The sequence below is a fragment of the Schistocerca nitens genome, chromosome 4 (genome assembly GCF_023898315.1).
Source record: "Schistocerca nitens isolate TAMUIC-IGC-003100 chromosome 4, iqSchNite1.1, whole genome shotgun sequence".
NCBI classification, from domain to species: domain Eukaryota; kingdom Metazoa; phylum Arthropoda; class Insecta; order Orthoptera; family Acrididae; genus Schistocerca; species Schistocerca nitens.
The window spans coordinates 334,034,432-334,050,714 of NC_064617.1; the positions used below are offsets into that span (position 1 = coordinate 334,034,432).

At 45.2% G+C, this 16,283-nt stretch overlaps 1 protein-coding gene across 1 annotated transcript in view; it reads left to right on the plus strand.

The window, feature by feature from the left end:
• The window catches only part of LOC126252289 (uncharacterized), a 485,958-nt gene that overhangs the window by 425,402 nt on the left and 44,273 nt on the right, over positions 1-16,283 (plus strand). The window lies entirely within an intron of this gene.

Genomic DNA, 16,283 nt, shown 5'->3' on the forward strand with positions numbered 1-16,283 from the left:
TTTTTCCTGGTGATGCCCCACAGCTCGTAAGTACTAAATGTTGTAGCACACAGCAAAGAGCTGCTTCTTTATTTTAACTGGTTTCGGTTCGAAAAACATTATCTGGTATTTGAAAAATTTATAACAGCTTAAATGGCGATATAAAACTCAAGGCGACAAATAGCGTGAAATACATCAGAAATTACCGATGCCAAATAGTAAAATACACTGATGGAAAAAATCACAACACCAAAAAATAATAAATGTAGAGTAATGAACTTTCGGCAATACATTTAAGAGACTTTCGCTGAAAGGCCACAGGTTAATTTAAGCACGAGATAAGCACGAAATGCTGGTACGTAAATAACCTGGTGTAACCGCCAGAATTTTGAATGCAAGCATGGAGACATGCGTGCACTACGTTGTTCTATGCCTATTGCACTTGGTCGGTCAATACAGGGACGGTTAATACTGTTTGTGGATGACGCTGGAGTTGCCGTCCGGTGATGTTCAATATGTGCTCGATTGGAGACAGATCTGGTAATCGAGCAGCCCAATGCAACGTGTCGACACTCTCAAGAGCATGCTGGGTTACAAAAGCGGTATGTTGGCTAGCGGTATCCTGTTGGAAAACAACCTCGGAATGCTGTTCACAGATGGCAGCATAATGCGCGCGGGATATCCACTAGAGTGGTCCTGCTCTCATACGAAATCGCACCCCTGACCGTAACTGCAGGTGTAGGTCCAGTTTGTCTAGAAAGCAGACAGATTGGTTGCAGATCTTCAAATTGCAGATCTTCTTCTAAACAACACAAGCCAATCTCTGGCACCGAAGCAGAACGAGCGTTTATCAGAATACACAACAGGTCTCCACCCTACCATAGAATGAGCTCTAGCTTGACACCATTTTACACTCACGCACATAAATTAAGGATAATTGCAGAATGTAGTACCACACGACGTGGCACTACACGAAACTGGTGCTAATAGCGTAGGCACATAGGCAACACACACGACACAGGTCTGTAATTCCACGGTATTGGTGATAAGTTGAGAAAACCGTCCCGAAACACATGCGCTCCAAAACGCCACTGTTTGCTGCTCATGTACCCCGACATCAATATGGGATACGATCAACTTGCACACGTACACAGGCCGCACAACGGGTTGGCGTACTCTGGATCAGGTGGTCAAGCAGCTGCTAGGGTATAGTCTCCCATTCTTGCACCAGTGCCTGTCGGAGCTCCTGAACTGTCCTAGGGGTTTGAATACGAGCAGCGATACGTCGACCGAGAGCATCCCAGACGTGCTCGATGGGGTTTAGGTCTGGAGAACAGGCAGGCCACTCCATTCACCTGATATCTTCTGTTTCAAGGTACTCCTCCACGATGGCAGCTCGGTGGGGCCGTGCGTTATCATCCATCAGGGGGATGGTGGGACGCACTGCACCCCTGAAAAGGCGGACATACTGGTGCAAAATAACGTCCCAGTACACATGACCTGTTACAGTTCCTGTGTCAAAGACATGCAAGGGTGTACGTGCACCAATCATAATCCCACCCCACACCATCAAACCACGACCTCCATACAGGTCCCTTTCAAGGACATTAAGGGGTTGGTATCTGGTTCCTGGTTCACGCCAGATGAAAACCCGGCGAGAATCACTGTTCAGACTATATCTGGACTCGTCCGTGAACATAACCTGGGACAACCGTTCCAATTACCATGTACTGTGTTATTGACACCAGGCTTTACGGGCTCTCCTGTGACCAGTGGTCAGTGGAATGCACCTTGCAGGTCTCCGGGCGAATAAACCATGTCTGTTCAGTCGTCTGTAGACTGTGTGTCTGGAAACAACTGTTCCAGTGGCTGCATTAAGGTCCCGAGCAAGGCTACTGCAATACTCCGTGGCCGTCTGCGGGCAATGATGGTGAGATATTAGTCTTCTTTTGGTGTTGTACACTGTGGACGTCCCGTACTGTAGTGCCTGGACACGTTTCCTGGCTGCTGGAATCGTCGCCATAATCTCAAGATCTCACTTTGTGGCACTTAGAGGGCCCGTTCAACGACCTGCTGTGTTTGACCAGCCTCCAGTCGCCCTAGTATTCTACCCCTCATAATGTCATCAATATGTGTTCTTTGAGCCATTTTCAACACACAGCCACAATTAGCACGTCTGAAAACGTCTGCACACATACTCGCTGAACCGTTGCCTGACATGCACCAACACACCTCTGCGTATGTGAACGTCGATCAGTTGTGAATTTTGGAACACGTATTATGTTCGAGTATAATGACTTTTCTGGAGACTAGATATCTACTCTGTAGGAATCAGCATAGCTTTCGAAAAAGATGATCGTGTGAAACCCAGCTCGTGCTCTTCGTCCACGAGACTCAGAGGGCCATAGACACGGGTTCTCAGGTTCTTGACTTCCGCAAGGCGTTCGACACAGTTCCCCACAGTCGTTTAATGAACAAAGTAACAGCATATGGACTATCAGACCATTTGTGTGATTGGATTGAAGAGTTCCTAGATAACAGAACCCAGCATGTCATTCTTAATGGAGAGAAGTCTTCCGAAGTAAGAGTGATTTCAGGTGTGCCGCAAGGGAGGGTCGTAGGACCGTTGCTATTCACATTATATATAAATGACCTTGTGGATAACATCAGAAGTTCACTGAGGCTATTTGCGGATGATGCTCTTGTATATCGAGAGGTTTTAACAATGAAAAATTGTACTGAAATGTAGGAGGATTTGCAACGAATTGACGCATGGTGCAGGGAATGGCAATTGAATCTCAATGTAGACAAGTGTAATGTGCTGCGAAAACATAGAAAGAAAGATCTTTTATCATTTAGCTACAATATAGCAGGTCAGCAACCGGAAGCAGTTAATTCCATAAATTATCTTGGAGTAGGCATTAGGAGTGATTTAAAATGGAATGACCATATAAAATAAATCGTCGGTAAAGCAGATGCCAGACTGAGATTCATTGGAAGAATCCTAAGGGAATGCAATCCGAAAACGAAGGAAGTAGGTTACAGTACACTTGTTCGCCCACTGCTTGAATACTGCTCACCGGTGTGGGATCCGTACCAGATAGGGTTGATAGAAGAGAGAGAGAAGATCCAACGGAGAGCAACGCGCTTCGTTATAGGATCATTTAGTACTCGCGAAAGCGTTACGGAGATGACAGATAAACTCCAGTGAAAGACTCTGCAAGAGAGACGCTCAGTAGCTCGGTACGGGCTTTTGTTGAAGTTTCGAGAACATACCTTCACCGAGGAGTCAAGCAGTATATTGTTTCCTCCTACGTATATCTCGCGAAGAGACCATGAGGATCAGATCAGAGAGATTAAAGCCCACACAGAGGCGTACCGACAATATTTCTTTCCACGAACAATACGAGACTGGAATAGAAGGGAGAACCGATAGAGGAACTCAAGGTACCCTCCGCCACACACCGTCAGGTGGCTTGCGGAGTATGCATGTAGATGTAGATGTAGATATATGCACAGCTGACCTGAAAGCATTGACAGTGCGAGGAGTTTTTCGTAGTGACCACCGTACTTCTTTACTGCAGTATGTGCAGCGCATCTGTGCTTTACTTTCTCAAACAGCCACTGATCTACGTCTGCTACTTCCTGTCACATTGAGTCAAAGAAGAGTGTAGACTTTCTGTCTGGTTCATTCTCGCATCAAAACAATAGATAACATCATTACCTCGTTGCCACGTTGGAACTAATCATCTCCAGGAGCAGTGTCGGAACCTTAAATCTCCGCCCCCATGTAACAACTGCAACTATCCCATCCAACCTACTTCTGTAACGTAAAGCTAAGCCTCCTCCCATCAATTCGGAAGAAACAGTTACCATCTACACTATCGATTTACGTCTACACTCAAATAATTCATTACGTCCGCCATACACTACCGTAAATATAACCCATTTTGGAACTCCTATTCTTCGTTTGAGAGACTCCGTATCCGCCTACAAATTCAGTATTTCACCGTAATGGCTCAGCCATATACACTGATCATCCAAAACATTACGACCACCTGCTTAATGGGGTGTTTGTCCGTCTTTGGAACGTGATACATCATTGATCCTGCGTATCAGGGATCTGGCAATTTTTTGGTTGGTTTGTGGAGGTATGTGGTATTAGATGACTAAGCACAGGCCGCGTAATTCGCGCAAACAACAGGCCTCTGATTTGCGTAAGCGGAGATGGAGCCTAATAGCGACCTAGATGGGATTTACATCAGGCAAATTTGTTCGCCGAGACCTCAACGTGAATTCACATTAATGCTCCTCAAACTACTATATCACAGTTCTGGCTCCGAGCCATGGAAAATTATACTGCTGAAAGATGACAACGCCGTCGGTGAAGACTTCAAGCATGAAGGGATGCAGGTGGTTCCAGTTGTCAACCTGTCTTCGATTACTACCACAGGTCCCATGCAAGCGCAGGAGAACGTCTCCCACAGCATAATTCTGTTCCCACCAGACTGCATCCATGGCGCGCTGCACGTTTCAAGCCGCCGTTCGCCTCGACGACGGCGTTTGTGGGAGACGACCATCGACATAGTGCAGCAAAAATGTCATTCACCCGAAGAGCCGATCCGTTTCCGCTGATCGACGATTGAATCCTCATGATCCCGACCCCAGTAACTGACGATGCCTTTGGGTCAATACGTGAACACATAGGGGTGGACTGCTGCGCAGCTCCAACACTGTACAATGAACGGTGTGCTCCGAAACCCTTGTGCGTACACCAGCATTGTGCTCTTTCAACAGACATGCCAGAGATCACCACCTTTCCTGCTTTACAGACCAGAAAATCCTCCGAGCCCCAAGATCTGTGAAGCTCGTGGACGTCCAACCATTCTGCGCCTAATGGTAGTTTCACTGTCCTTCTATCTCTTTCCGTAGATGCTCGCGACAGTAGCACATGAACATTCGACTAGCTTCACCGGCCGGCCGGGGTGGCCGAGCGGTTCTAGGCGCTACAGTCTGGAACCGCGCGACCGCTACAGTTGCAGGTTCGAATCCTGCCTCGGGCATGGATGTGTGTGATGTCCTTAGCTAGGTTTAAGTAGTTCTAAGTACTAGGGGACTGATGACCTCAGAAGTTAAGTCCCATGGTGATCAGAGCCATTTGAATCATTTTTTTGAGCTTCACCGTTTTCGAGATATTCGTTCACAGCCTTTGCGCAATAAGAATTTACCCATTGTCAGAGTCGCTTGCCTCAATGGATTTCCCCATTTGTAGCCCTTCCGTCTTCGCTGCGCTTACCTACTCTTCATAGCGCGTCAGGTGTCCGCACATCCACCAGGCGGAATCCAACGTCGCGGTGGGCAGTGGTCATAACGTTCTGGCTTTTCAGTGTACTCCCAGAACAACTCCCATTTTACTTTCACCCATCTAGGTACCCTTGTCTGATACCAACACTATCTCACCCTGCGCAGAATACCTGTCCTATTGCGCTCATTTCCCGTCATAAACACAGCTTCATCCTGTTCCATTACTTCAAACCTCGGAATACGCATTAAAAAATTCCATTGCCCAATCCGCACTTTCATTCCAACTTTCCATCTGTACCTCCACCTCCTCTTTACACCCCATAATTACATTATATGGAGCCCGTAATCGACCCACTGAAACGACCTCGTGTTGAACTACAGCAGCTCCAACACCAACACTGTCAGCAACATTACAATCCCAATCCTATCGCCATTCCAGGCACCCATCGCCCCATCAAGATTATCCAATTCGATTGATGAATTCGAATATTTTCACTATCCTTTTTTTTTATTTTTACATTCAACTTATTCAACTTCATTGTGATCACTACCAGTAGGCCTCAAGTGCAGATACTTAGCTGCTTTCATCCCGCTTCCTTTCGCGGGGGTGGAGGGGGGGGGGGAGATGAAAGAACTAGAAAGACAAGAAAGATAACCACGTTGTGCGCTTCTGGGCCCGCAAGAGCTTCCAGCTACGCTCATCTCCTCAGCACCATTGTTGCAACGGAAGCTCGGTAAGCTATCGCACGACGCACTGATGAATAAAATTCCAATAGACCTCTGTAGTCTGCCTGTTTCAAGCAAGGAGTACCCCTACCATGTTAGGAAAATACTATTTCCGTTTGTGGGGCAAATCTTTAGGGCGTTTAACAATCTTTTCTCTCTCTATTATCCTCTGTTCGCGATATCTTTCACTTGCAGACACTAGCACATATACAGGGTGTAAACGATAGCTGTTTACAACATACCCCTGTGGTGTAGGGGAAGTCGAGGCGAACAGTTTGATACAAGCCGGAAAACAACCTCAAATTGGCCTATCAACCCACCTCAGTTTAAACGGATGTGCACCACGCAAGATCTTGGCATATCCTCAAGCCCTCTTTGCGAGTGTCATAATCTTGCACTTTCAAACTGTAAAATTGAAGTTTGTACAAATTATACCTCACAGTTTTGTGACTTTTGAGAATTAAATAGTTTTGTTTCTCTGGCCTGTTTACTAGTGTGTCTGTAAGGATTTGATTTAGATCTATTGGGAAAAGTAACTGGTTTTTTTATGACGTGTTCAAAAGTCTTTTTCCTTTCGTTCGCCTCACAGGTTAACTCAGTAATGTTTGTGAAAGCCAGTGGCCTAAGATAACGAGAAGATATGAAAAATCCTTCTTGGCGGGCATGCGCTGTAGCTTGGATGGCTTTTGTAGGCATATTTCAGATTGTTTCCCTCCATGGCAGACTACGCCTTGCCGGCCGGGTTGGCCTAGCGGTTCTAGGCGCTACAGTCTGGAACCGCGCGACTGCTACGGTCGCAGGTTCGAATCCTGCCTCGGGCATGGATGTTTGTGATGTCCTTAGATTAGTTAGGTTTAAGTAGTTCTAAGTTCTAGGGGACTGATGACCTCACAAGTTATGTCCCATAGTGCTCAGAGCCATTTGAACCAGACTAGGCCTCTCTTATCTATAACTGTTCGTCTCGACTTCCTCAACACCACTGTGGCATGGTGTAAACAGTTATAGTTTACGCCCCGTATACGTCCACAAATCGTTTTTGCAGTGTGTGACTGAAGATGCTTTACACTTTTGCCAGTTGTACATTTTCCTGTTCAGTTTACGTGTAGAGTGAACGAGAAGTCGTACGTATACAGTATGGGGAGCCTTTTCTTTTTCTCACGGACCTCAGCAATAGACACATATCAAAAAAAGTTTTGCATCACCCTGGCTCCCAGAACTGCTGAAGATATAGGACACTTGTGGATACTGTATCACAGACACAGTCCCTTTGACTGTTCAGAGATGTAACTAAACCCGCCTAAAGATGTAAACAACCATGCATGAAAAAATGGCTCTGAGCACTATGGGACTTAACATCTTAGGTCATCAGTCCCCTAGAACTTAGAACTAGTTAAACCTAACTAACCTAAGGACATCACACACATCCATGCCCGAGGCAGGATTCGAACCTGCGACCGTAGTAGTACCATGCATGAAGAGCGCCTATTAGACGGAGGGGGTCCGACAGCCGATCAGTTCCAGTCATTCCACCAGGAAGGAGGCGCACGACTCGTGTTGTCTGTAGTTCAACAATGCCTAGAAGGTCAACACCGCGGTTCGATCGCGTCAGCATTGTTACTTTGTGCCAGAAAGGGCGCTCAACAAGGGAAGTGTCCAGACATCTCGTAGTGAACCAAAGCGCTGTTGTTCGCACATGGAGGAGATACAGAGAGACAGGAACAATCGATGACATGTCTCGCTCAGGCCACCCAAGAGCTACTATTGCAGTGGATTATGGCTCGGAGGAACCTTGACAGCAACGCCATCATGTTGAATAATGCTTTTCGTGCAGCCACAGGATGTCGTGTTACGACTCAAACTTTGCGCAATAGCCTGCATGATGCGCAATTTCGCTCCCGACATCCATGGCGAGGTCCATCTTTGCAACCACGACACCATGCAGCGGGGTACAGGCCCAAAAACATGCCGAATGGACCCCTCAGGATTGGCATCACGTTCTCTTCTCCGATGAGTGTCGCATATGCCTTCAACCAGACAATCTTCGGAGACATCTTTGGAGGCAACCTGGTCAGGCTGAACGCCTTAGACACACTGTACAGCGAATGCAGAAAGGTGGAGGTTCCCTGCTGTTTTGGGGTGGCATTATGTGAGGCCGACGTACGCCGCTGGTGGTCATGGAAGGCGCTGTAACGGCTGTACGATACGTGAATGCCATCCTCCGACCGATAGTGTAACCATATCGGCATAATATTGGCGAGGCATTCGCCTTCATGGACGACAATTCGCGCCCCCAACGTGCACATCTCGTGCATGACTTCAATCAGGATAACGACGTCGCTCGAATAGAGTGGCCAGCATGTTCTCCAGACATAAACCCTATCGAACATGCCTGGAATAGATTGAAAAGGGCTGTTTATGGACGACATGACCCACCAACCGCTCTGAGAGATCTACGCCGAATCGCCGTTGAGGAGTGGGACAATCTGGACCAACAGTGCCTTGATGAACTTGTGGATCGTATACCACGACGAATACAGGCATGCATCAATGCAAGAGGACGTGCTACTGGATATTAGAGGTACCAGTGTGTACAGTAATCTGGACCACCACCTCTGAAGGTATCGCTGTATGGTGATACAACATGCAATGTGTGGTTTTCATGGGTAATAAAAAGGGAGGAAATGATGTTTGTGTTGAATTCTACTCCAATTTTCTGTACATGTTCCGGAACTCTCGGAACCGAGGTATTGCACAACATTTTGGATGTGTTTATATTAACTGAACTGAAATTTGATGCCACTCCTGGATTTGACTTTAGGTCTGTTCAGAGCTGCCGACTGATGCGTACAAGGCAGTACAGGAAGCGATCTCTGATCGTGGGACATTTGATCAGCATGGCTCCAATCCCTCTGGCCATTATTTCATGCGGGTGAATCCTGATGGTGCGCCGCTTCTTTTTTCAAACAGCTCCTCATTTGGGCTCATGAGGCTGAGTATACTCCGTACCAGACCTCCCCACCTCAGATGAAAATTTGCAAATGTGCTGGGAATCGAAACTCTGTCCTTCTCGCTTCCCTCGCCCGGGATCCCGGGTTCGATTCCCGGCGGGGTCAGGGATTTTCTCTGCCTCGTAATGACTGGGTGTTGTGTGATGTCCTTAGGTTAGTTAGGTTTAAGTAGTTCTAAGTTCAATGGGACTGATGACCATAGATGTTAAGTCCCATAGTGCTCACAGCCATTTTGTGTCCTTCTCTAACCCTTCGGCTTCAGTGTGAAATATGAAGTGAAACAATTTTCCCCTGGGTTTTGACTTTCTTAAATTTAAGTCCCCTGGGCATCTTCTCATAATTCGACTAGCTCGAGAGATTAGAGCCCTAGCAGTACAACTGTATATTCTTTCGCTATCATCCACCTTGGCCGATTTGAAGACGATCCTAATTATTGTGCCATATTCAAGAACAGCTTGCATAAGGGATTACGTCGGTCGTGTCACTTACGAATATGCAATCCGCTTCAAGAATTTTCTGAATAAATACGAGTTTGTGTGTCCTATTCATATCGATTAGTAAGGTTACCTCCACACATACAACGGACTAATTTACTGTAAGTCATTTTACTGTATCTCCATGTCGTAGCGTACAAACACTAAACGATTAGCCTCATTTAAGACAAATATAAAAATCTTTATTTGCTTGCACATATTGTTCGAAGGGCGTCGTGTACTTGTAACAGCTGTTTTCTTTATTAAATGCTATAGTTATTTCAGTGTCTAGTTCATTTTTCTTCGACATATTTTTGTGCCATTGCACGGTATAAATTTAAATTATAGCTGAAAGGAATCACTGTATTCTTCAACCCACATCGTAAATCCAAAGAGACCCGAGACCACCAAATAACGGATGTAATTTTAACACTCTTCGCTCCTTCTATTAACATCTTTCAGTCCTTACACAAGTAGGCGATCCATGTTCGAATTCTCAATTTTGCTGTTACGGTTTCACAGATATAGGAGTACGATAAACATTAACGACTTCAGGAATATATGACATGCTTATACTACTATTATGAAATTAGGAGCCACAGTCACGATCAGGATACATGTAAGTCTCGAATATTCAGCTTCAGCGTCTCTCACGCGGATTGAAATACCAACACATGTTACTATATATCTGCGAGAACGTCAGGTTATGACATCGGAACAGTCAGGAAATATAGAAATGTTATAAAAGAAGATAATGAAGGTACGCTGTTACTTCGCGAATTTACTCTTCAGTATTGTGGCCGCCAGATTTCCAAATTTCTGGAGAAGAAGCTAGAAGCGTTTTGGCAGAGTAGTTAGGCTTAAAAACAAACTTGGAACTGAGCTAGCAAAGATTTTATTACACTCGAATACATTTTTTTGGCCTCTAGCTCACATGCCATTTAGTTACCATCACTTAAGAGTTTCTGCTAATACAATAATCTAACGTGTGTTTTTCCTAATGTCTAGGAATACAGTATACACTGTTCCCGCTTTCGTAAACTGGACCCACTCGCTTTGCTATTGTTTCATTTTCAGAATTTTTGGTTTCCTTCGTCAGCGATTCCGGAACTTGTAATTTCGTAGACATTGGTTAGGTCTTGACGCAGGAACCACTACGATGCAACCATTTATCTGAAAATTATGTTGATGCGCTTTCTCCAAGACTCAGAAAGAGTACTTCAGTCGATGATGCCCATATATCTCCGGTGAGTCTTAGTACGCCGCCGGCTGCGGTGACCGAGCGCTTCTATGCGCTTCAGTCCGGAACCACGCGACTGCTATGGTCGCAGGTTCAAATCCTTAGGTTTAAGTAGTTCTAAGTTCTAGGGGACTGATGACCTCAGAGGTTAAGTCCCATAGTGCTCAGAGCCATTTTTTTTTTTTCTTAGTACGCCCCTTAGCGCTGGCCTCAGCACTGTACTGTAGCTGTCCAGTAGTAATCGATGTGGCCGTACAGTCATTCCAGTGCGGCCTAAGGTGTTTAAAGTGGTATTGTGATATACTTGCATAACGCGCAGTGGTATTTTATAGTACGCAGAACCGGCTTAATTTTGACTACCTTTTGACTGTGTAAGTCGTGAACTTTAATTTACCATCAAGGTGCAAACTCAGATCCGTGCAAACGTTTTTTTTTTTTTTTTTTTTTTTTGTCATTAAAATGTCTTGTCCACATACTGTTGCTGTATTTAGGAGGGTATCTCTTTCGCACTCTCTTCTAGCTTCTCTCGGGAATCGGCAGGGAACATAATAAGGATATTAGTGTAAGCGTCTGCTCCGTCCATTGTAATCGCCCTTCTAAGAGGGATTCTGTGGTTAGACCAGAACACACATCTGCAATTCAACCTAATGGACAGAAAATGGGATACTTCCTTGATGACCGTATGCCGCCCACCAAACTGTTCAACTGCACGATCTCAGTAATAACCTTCAGAGCTTTCTCAGAGTAATTTTGGTACCCGGAGCAGACAACAAAACAGCTCACCAAATAGTTTTGTAGACTCTGATTCCATTTTTTCTATCCTTTACAGTTTTCTCACAATGCGACTTCGTTCTAAATTAGAAAACAAGTAAAAGACATGCAATTGAAATTAAAAGTCCTTCAATTTGTCAATAAGAAGAATGCACCTCTATATTAGATTCACTTATATTTTCTTTCCCTCTTCTCCTTAAAGTATGTAATACGGGATTTTATCCGATGAACTACCTGTTGTAACCTCTGTGAAGTGACCAACTGCAGCTTCTATCATATTCGTACTCCGGAGGCACCGATATCACCTTTCTATCCACGTCTTGATGAAAGTTCTTACCTTGATTCACACTGTCACGGTAGTTTTCAGGGAAAATATTCAAGGTAACATTTCAAAACGTGGGTCCTGAAGTTCATCAAACAGCCTAGTTCTTGAATTTTTCCAGGATGTTGATTACAACAGAAATATAATGTGCGCCCTTTTTGCTGCCTGATAATCTAGCACCAGCCTCCTTAAATTGTATCGAAGTCTCCTTCTCAGTCGTTTCTGATACAGATTGTAATATAACAACATTTTTCGAATGCAAAATATAACAAATGCTCACTCTTTCAATTTCGTTCCTCTCATAGATACTTGAAACATTCACCATCTTTGTAAGGCTTTGTACAAACTGTATTAGCAGAACCAACTTCATGTGTAGAGACACAGGTAGTGACGAAATGTTTTTGGATTACGAGGTTCTTACAGGAAAAAAAGGGAAAAAGTTTCTCATAATAACTACCACATAACGAGTACTAACCAGGACACCACTGCCACCCAAAATTTAAACTTCACATTATTATTAACTGGAATAGTTTATGAAAAATACAGGGTGAGTCACCTAACATTACCGCTGGATATATTTTGTAAACCACATCAAATACTGACGAATCGATTCCACAGACCGAACTTGAGGAGAGGGGCTAGTGTAATTGGTTAATACAAACCATAAAAAAATGCACGGAAGTATGTTTTTTAACGCAAACCTACGTTTTTTTTTAAATGGAACCCCGTTAGTTTTGTTAGCACATCTGAACATGTAAACAAATACGTAATCAGTGCCGTTTGTTGCATTGTAAAATGTTAATTACATCCGGAGATATTGTAACCTAAAGTTGACGCTTGAGTACCACTCCTCCGCTGTTCGATCGTGTGTATCGGAGAGCACCGAATTACGTAGGGATCCAAAGGGAACGGTGATGGTCTTAGGTACAGAAGAGACTGGAACAGCACATTAGGTCCACATGCTAACACGTTTTTATTGGTCTTTTTCACTGACGCACATGTACATTACCATGAGGCGTGAGGTACACGTACACACGTGGTTTCCGTTTTCAGTTACGAAGTGAAATAGAGTGTGTCCCGACATGTCAGGCCAATAGATGTTCAATGTGGTGGCCATCATTTGCTGCACACAATTGCAATCTCTGGCGTAATGAATGTCGTACACACCGTAGTACATCTGATGTAATGCCGCCGCAGGCTGCCACAATACGTTGTTTCATATCCTCTGGGGTTGCAGGCACATCACGGTACACATTCTCCTTTGACGTACCCCACAGAAAGAAGTCCAGAGATGTAAGATCAGGAGAACGGGCTGGCCAATTTATGCGTCCTCCACGTCCTATGAAACGCCCGTCGAACATCCTGTCAAGGGTCAGCCTAGTGTTAATTGCGGAATGTGCAGGTGCACCATCATGCTGATACCACATACGTCGACGCGTTTCCAGTGGGACATTTTCGAGCAACGTTGGCAGATCATTCTGTAGAAACGCGATGTATGTTGCAGCTGTTTGGGCCCCTGCAATGAAGTGAGAACCAATGAGGTGGTCGCCAATGATTCCGCACCATACATTTACAGTCCACGGTCGCTGTCGCTCTACCTGTCTGAGCCAGCGAGGATTGTCCACGGACCAGTAATGCATGTTCCGTAGATTCACTGCCCCGTGGTTTGTGAAACCCGCTTCATCGGTAAACAGGTAGAACTGCAACGCATTCTCTGTTAATGCCCATTGACAGAATTGCACTCGATGATTAAAGTCATCACCATGTAATTGCTGATGTAGCGACACATGAAGCGGGTGAAAGCGGTGACGATGCAGTATGCGCATGACACTACTTTGACTCAGTCCACCGGCTCTCGCAATGTCCCGTGTACTCATGTGTGGGTTCATGGCAACAGCAGCTAACACACCAACTGCACCCGCTTCTCCTGTGACGGGCCTGTTACGGACCCGTTTGCGTGCTACGACCATACCTGTTGCATACAGTTGGCGGTAGATGTTTTGCAATGTGCGGCACGTTGAATGCTCTCTGTCCGGGTACCGTTCTGCATACACCCTGCAGGCTTCAGCTGCATTTCGTCGACACTCGCCATAGATGAGTATCATCTCCGCCTTTTCAGATTTCGAATACACCATGGTCACAGTTCCTACAACACTACACTATCACAGACGTCTGGTAACACGGTGTACTACAGTTGGTCTGCGTGCGGAGACGAATGCATAATAACAGTAGCAGCAAGCGCTACGTGCGGACACTGCGACAGCTAGACCAAACCACAACAGTGCACTACAGCCACACTCGTAAACACGGTCGTCATCGTAAACATGTCCCTCCAGATGCTGCTCGCCGACCGTGGCCCGTGTTTGTTACAACACGCAACTGAACGTCGGAGGCTTCAAGCATCAACTTTAGGTTACAATATCTCCGGATGTAATTAACATTTTACAATGCAACAAACGGCACTGATTACGTATTTGTTTATATGTTCAGATGTGCTAACAAAACTAACGTGGTTCCATTTTAAAAACGTAGGTTTGTGTTAAAAAAATGTACTTCCGTGCATTTTTGTATTGTTTGTATTAAACAATTACACTAGCCCCTCTCCTCACGTTCGGTCTGTGGAATCGGTTCGTCAGTATTTGATGTGGTTCACGTAATATATCCAGCGGTAACGTTAGGTGACTCACCCTGTATATCATGAAAGTCACTGAAATGCATTTTTAATGTTGAGTGTTACTTATACGAAAATAGGAGAGTGATACGGCGTTGTTTTTATCATCTTAAGGTTCAGCACTCGAAAAAACAACAACAATACGCAACATTCATTACAAAAGTATTTCGTTTGCCTGTCCTGTCAAAGATGCGTGTGATTTCTTTCATAGCTGCCATTGCATATTTCGAGATGTCTGATCGATAATTTCTAAGACCCGTTTCATCGTATCATATATTGACTAAGCTATCCGAAAGTCGAATTGACTAGTCAGTAACAAGTAAACTGGTCAGTAATTTTTTGGTTCTCGTGCGTCTTAACACTTCTCAGTAACTTCTATCCTAACTTAATTTCCAAATTTCGGGTACTCTTCCGAGTTGTAACGACTTAGTGATGAAGGATAATAAGGGCACATTTGCCGGCGCTTTCCTTTGTAAAACGTTGGGGCAGACACCGTTCTGACCTGGACCATTCTAAATTGCTGAAATGGATTCCTCCTAATCAAATGACATTACGCTAGGTAGCCCCTGTGTTCTTCATGAGGCACAGATGTTCTTCTGTGTCACTATCTACGGTTTCATCTCGGAGAAGCTTGTTGAGAAAATACTCTACTAACTGTGAGTCTGAAAGACGGTGTGTCCTGAGGGCTTCCCTCTCTTTCAGTTTTACTACTGTTACGATGTTTAATGAAAGTGGGTTAACAATGACTGCGTGCTGCGTGCCTCGGCATCTGGATGCACTGGGCCGTTAGAAGTGACGGATCTTTCCTTCCGTAGACTCAAATTTTGTGATCTATCTGTGCTGCTCTTACGTGGGGACAGACACACTGTTTGGAGTGTTACCGGAGGGCCGCCTTATGAACGAGCCGTATTCTGGGAATGTGGAAGCGGCTGGCTGCATGTAGAATGGAAGAGAGCACCTGGAGGCTGGTGGCCCCTTTCACATTACGAAAAAGTTTACGCAAGGGCTTGGACAACGCAACGGAGAGTCTCCAAGCGACCAGCAGTGGCCTGTAGCTGTTGCATTATGGGGTGTCGTTCGCTTTGCTTGCCGGAGTGCTTTTTATAACTTTCAGGCCCTCACGCATGATGGGCCGACGCTCTCGAAATTGTTCTCGAAAACTGCAGGTATTTGTGGGTCGGTTGGCCGAGGACTTATTTTTTTTTTCAGAGAACTGCATCTGCTAGCATAGAAAAACGTTTCTTCTCAGAATCTGAACAAGTCCCACGTTGCTGGATAAGCGACAGTTTGTCTCCGACACAGTCGGTTTATTTTTATGGAAAGTTTGGCTCCCGCATCAAGTGATTTCCTGTGAACGTTAAAAATGTCTCCTGATTGTGAATCAGACGGTGACATCAGAGACGTACCGGTGGGGTCAGCAACTTTTGGCAGCAAGTCATTCTATTGGAGGAGTGACTTTTGACCGTCTCCTGGAGGGAGACTGTGCGTAGATTTTTGATCATGCGATTGGCATGGAGGAATCTCACCGTATGCAATTGGTAGGTTGAGGTTTTAGAGGTGCTTCACGTTGAGTAGCTTTTGAAAGAAAGGGACTGGAAGGACTTTTTAGGTAGTTAGTTTGGGGACGGCGTGGTATATGCGTTGGAGAGTTGAACGAGGAACTTCGTTCGGGGACGTCCAGTACCCCAGTCTGAGCATGGGCACCCTGGTCGCAGAAATGCAGATATTTTGCAGCGTCAAGCATGGGGTTCACCCTTAATGCGCACTAAGGGAATTTTTTGCGTTGCTA